This window comes from Xiphophorus maculatus, chromosome 15 (genome assembly GCF_002775205.1).
Source record: "Xiphophorus maculatus strain JP 163 A chromosome 15, X_maculatus-5.0-male, whole genome shotgun sequence".
Classification (NCBI taxonomy): Eukaryota; Metazoa; Chordata; class Actinopteri; order Cyprinodontiformes; family Poeciliidae; genus Xiphophorus; species Xiphophorus maculatus.
Window position 1 is genome coordinate 15,992,609 of NC_036457.1, and position 5,467 is coordinate 15,998,075.

Below are 5,467 nucleotides of genomic sequence, written 5' to 3' on the forward strand. Positions count from 1 at the left end.
CGCGTTTGGTGGAGGTACTGTGTATAACAGCTGAAGTCTCAGTGGATGGATTCTTCGGTTTCGATCCTAGCTAATTATTCTGAACCCCTCATTGGGAGCAATGGAAACTAGAAGGTTTCTGTTATGGGGACTGTTGTGTGTGTGTGTGTGTTAATCAAAGGCCCTAAAATCTGAACCCTCAGCGGACTCTACTCTGTTACAGAGGCAGCAAGGGAGGGCGTTTCTGCAATTGTTTCATCTATCCCCCATTACCTTCATACACTGGGAAACTTTAATTAAGCCGGGGCCGGAGACGATTAATTAAGACTTCCATGTCCTTTTTTCTTTTTTCTTTTTTTTTTTTTGCTTCTACATATTTCACTGAGCCACTGGAAGAAATTAGCTGCGTAATTTCCAAATCCAATTAATGCCAATATTAATGCACCGCAATCTGCTTTCCTGTGTTCTCTTGTCTTAGGAAGCTATTCTCTTTTGTGTCTCCACTGTTAGAGGATACCAGACCAGTAAGCTGAGTCGGATGTATTAAACAAGGGTTAGGTTGTAATAAGTTTGATTATTTTAAGGAGTTTATTATGCTGTGTTATCCTGTTAGGGTGATGATGATGATGCTGTGGCTCCGGAGTGGTAATCCAGACGGTCTCGTAGCTCGACAAATGGAGCTTCCCCCTGTGGATTCTGTCATCCCACATCATCATTTTAGTTGGACAGGCCCAGCATGGCTGTAGGTGGATGAGATTATTACAGACAAGGTAATCTGTTTAGCACCTGTCACACACGGCTCATCCGCTGTCATGGAGATACCTGTTCACTGAGACAGTGGTGGGAACCTAAACCTGACCCATCATCTGTCTGTTTGCTTTATTGCTTTAACATCTTAGACTTTATATATGGAAAAATATATAAGGGATAAAAGGATTCCAACAACGTACAATTGCACCTCCATTTGCAGGTACAATTGGAGGTACAATCTCCAATTAGCAGTTTCTCTCAGCGTTTTTTCAAGTTTTACTTAGTTAAAAGACGACAAACACACAATACACGTATGTGAAGTGGGGAAAATAAGTATTTGACAGATCACCAATTTCTCAAGTTTCAGAAGTAATTTTTATTCTAGGCACACCTTAGCTATGAGACAGAAACTAAAAAAGTCATCCTAAAAATTTACATTGTATGATTTTTAAATCATACAATGTTGGACCAGAGAGTTGGGTAGGACTCTTTGGTCCAGTACTCAGTTGTTTCGAATATTACATAAAGAACAGGGATTTCTTTGTTTCAATAGGTAACTTCTCATTGAAGTGGACCCCTCTAATTCAATAACTACATGCTCCCACTAACTCAGGTTATAACAAGAAATAAGATTAAGATTAGTCACCATAACTACACGGATGATGCACAGCTCTACATTACTATGTCACCAGGTGACTCAGAACAAATCCAATCAGTGAACAGATAAATGTGTGGATGTGCCAAAACTTTCTCCAGCTGAACAGAAACAAAACTGAAGTTATTATCTTTGGACCTAAAGAGGAACAATTTAGAGTCAATGCCCAGCTTCAGTTATTACAACTGAAAACCAGCGATCAGGCCCGAAACCTGGGAGTAGTGATGGACTCTGACCTGAACCCTCAGAGCCACATAAAGACAGTTACAAAGTCGGCCTTCTATCACCTGAAGAACATTTCCAGGATTAAAGGACTAATCAATCAAATCAATCAATCAGATTTTATTTGTATAGCACATTTCAGCAGCAAGACATTTCAAAGTGCTTTACATCATTACAAACAGAATCACAATGCAATATAGAATCAATCATTAAGTCAAGTTACATCAATAAATTTGTAATTGATTACATTTCAAATACAATTCTAAACAGGTGGGTTTTCAGTTGAGATTTAAAAGAAGTCAGTGTTTCAGCTGTTTTACAGTTTTCTGGAAGTTTGTTCCAAATTTGTGGTGCATAGATGCTGAAAGCTGCTTCTCCTCGTTTGGTTCTGGTTCTGGGGATGCAGAACCAGAACCAAATGTCTCAGCGAGATCCAGAGAAACTCATCCATGCGTTTATCTTCAGTCGCATTGATTATTTCTACAGTGTATTCACAGGCCTGTCTAAAAAATCAGTCCTCCAGCTTGATCCAGAATGCTGCTGCTCAAGTTCTGACTAAAACCAGGAAGATAGATCACAGAACACCAGTTTTAAAGTCCCTACACTGGCTCCCTGTGGCTCAGAGAATAGACTTTAAAATACTGCTGCTAGTTTATAAATCACTGAACGGCTCAGCCCCACAATACATTAAATTGTTGATGTTGTATCAACCTTCCAGACCTCATAGATCTTCTGGTTCTGGTTCTGCTCTGCGTCCCCAAAACCAGCTAGAGTGAGACTTGACATTGGAGAATGGGGTTTAGAAAGCTTGCACAAGTGCGGGACATGGCCAGTTTGATTAGTGATCTATGAATGGCCTGAGGCAGCTTAGACAAGGGCCATGTCTTCATTACAGAATTGTTTTACAAACGAGATAAGCGTTTCTCATCTGGCCACCTCCATAAAAACTTTCTGCAGGCCCCCCCTCAAAGGAGCCTAAGTGAATTCAGGCCAAAGTGAGCCTCTGTTCTCACATCTTCCCCCCTCTTCCCCGACGCCTCTCTCACTGCGTGACCGATAACTGCCTCGAGGTGCTGTTGCTGTAAGTCTCTGTAAATGACAGCTAATGAAGATGGTACATCCTCTCATTACTTTGTGTCTTTGAGGGCTGTCAGATGATGCAAGCGCATGTTCCGGCCTCGCTTTCCCTTGTTTGGGGAAAACTCCTTTTTCATCCCGCTGGCACCTTCAGCGGTCAGGGAACGATAGCGCTTCTCTCCCCTCTTCTGCCGTATCAAGCACACACTCAATTAACACAGCGTGAAAGGTGAGAGCCGTTTTGAAAACATTTCTCATTACACCTTATCGCTGGGCCACAGAGGGGGGGCAACACGAAGCAAATTAGAGGGGTGGGATGAGAGATGGAGAGCGAAGAAAGGAGGGAGAGTGCCGGAGACATCAAAGTGTTCTTGCTCTATTTAAATTGAGTGATCTTGTGTGAAAAAATCCACACTACACAAAGATTAACCCCATCCACCCTCCCACTTGCACACACAGCTAATAACGCACCCACGTACCCTTGGATTTATGTGTCAAGGGTTAATAGCTGTGAGCAGGAGGACACTGGGGGGTTTGTGTGGGGTGTTACTGAAAAATGCACGTGTGTGCTTATGTGGAACGCGTTCACGTGCGAGGCAGAAATGTTGGTGTGTGTGTGAGAGAGAGCAGAGTTGGAGATCAAACAGAGCGAGCACGAGAGGCTCAGTTTCATCATGGAGTGACAGACTGACACCAATCCCACGAGCAGCGCCGCTGGAACAGACCTGCCAGCGCTCTTACAGGGAACACACACAAACACTCGCAGAGGCTGGGAGCTGATCTGTTGCCTGTTTTCTGCCAGTTTCATCATGTCCTTTACCGAGATGCAAATTTGACTCATTTTCATTACATTGCAGAAGTGTTAAGCTTGTGGAATATTTGCATATGTGGGCTTTTCTGTTGTTTGTTTGGTTGTCCTTCCACCGCGATGTGTTACCTGTTGTTGTGCAGCTCGTAAAGAAAGAGTGTGAGTGCTCCCTCTGTCGCGACCCAAGTTGTCTTCCCCTGTAGGTGTGTGCCTGCTCAATCCCGCCCGGTGGATTAGTGACGTCGGTGGAGCTCACCCTCTCGCTCCGATAAGGGCGTGTGCCGTTGCCTCCCGCTCCCTGCTTCTCGTGCTCAATTTCAGATAGAGCTAATGGAATCTGTCCCGCACGATTGTAATGCGAACGAGACTCATTTTCCACGGAGCTTGGAACTGTCAGCTTGGCAGGGTGATGTCGGGTGGAAGGCGGGCAGTATGGAGGGGGAGGATGGTTGGTGTACCAACAAGGAAAGAGTTGGTGCGATGGGGCTGTAGGAGGTAGAACAGGATGAGGTGTTGTGTTGTGGGGAGTCTCGCTAAAGTAAAGGGGCGCCTCCAGAAAGTTTTCAAAGTGGGGTAAGATGCATTTGACCGATGATCCAGGAGTGGCACGTCAAACCACAACCGATTTTAGAACCATTGGACGATATGACGGATTAACTTGGTTTCATTCTCTTCTGTGTTGGACACTGTGAAATGGACGCAGAATTTCCCCAAGAGGCAAAGAAAATCTATGTTTCCTACAGTATGTTGATGGCTCTATGTTTAAAGTTATTGGGGACTCCAGTGAATCACAGTGAGAGTCAAAATCCACATATGGAGAAAAAGATGGAACGGTTGAAAACTTTCTCAGGAGTGGCCAGACCAACACAAATAACTCCAAGAGCAGGTCCAAAAACTCACCAGCAGGTCAACAAGAGCCCCGGACAATACCCAAGGGTTGGCAGGCTTGTTATTTATTAAAGTAAAAAGAGCTTTTTAAGTGAAATATACAGCAAAAAATAAGCCTTGAACAAACTAGTAACAAGCATTTTTATATGTGACATAAAGTTAACCAAAACCAGCATTTGATCTCTGCCACAAAGCCAACTTAGTTACTTTCTCCTGCTATGAATCAGTTATGATCACTAAAGCACTTCTCTGCATGTTTTGACAATTTTATCATTCCATTTAATGAGCATTTTAAAATGTTTGCTACAAGAAAAGTGTTTTTTCATGTTGCATTGATCATTATTATTATTCTAGCAGATTGTACTGTAATCAGAACTTTAAATTTTTACAACATTTAGCTTTATTGTCAGCTACAGTGTCTATCTATGTACTAGAAACATACCAGGGGTCGTTGTTTAATGATTTCAGACTATCCAAATTATCTGTCTTGATATTTCATTAGAGTTTATCATTAATGGTGGAGCCCAAGGCTGTGTATTTTTCATAGCTGCCTGTAGGTGGCAATGTTTTCACAATGAATACTTCATGAATAAGACCGACCGCTGACCGTTTGTCATTCCTGGACTTTCTTTTTGTGCATGCAGCTTTGTTTTACTGTCCTTCTATAATATTTGAGCCCCTTATTTTTCCCTCTCATTCATCCTATTACTGTTGGTTTTTATTCGGTTTATTTACAAATCACACCAGCCAGTTTCCTTGTCAAAGTTACACAGTTCCCCATTATTTACAATATTTGGAGCAATTTCCTTCTATAATTTAGAGAATATAATGCGTTTTGGTGAAACACCAATTAAATGAACATACAACGTGGATAAATTCAAGTCGGACCAATGCCTTTTGACACCCTCTCAATCTCTGTGATGCCCAATTCAGCAAAGGGAAAGGAAGGAAATACCAATTTGGCAGCATTACAGGGATTACGGCGGCTGGCCTCTTTAATCTGGGACAGACTGTGGCATTTGTCGGCACTTAAAGCTGTCATCAGTCGCCCTCTCCCATCCAGTAAAAGCAGCAAACGCTGCTGGTGC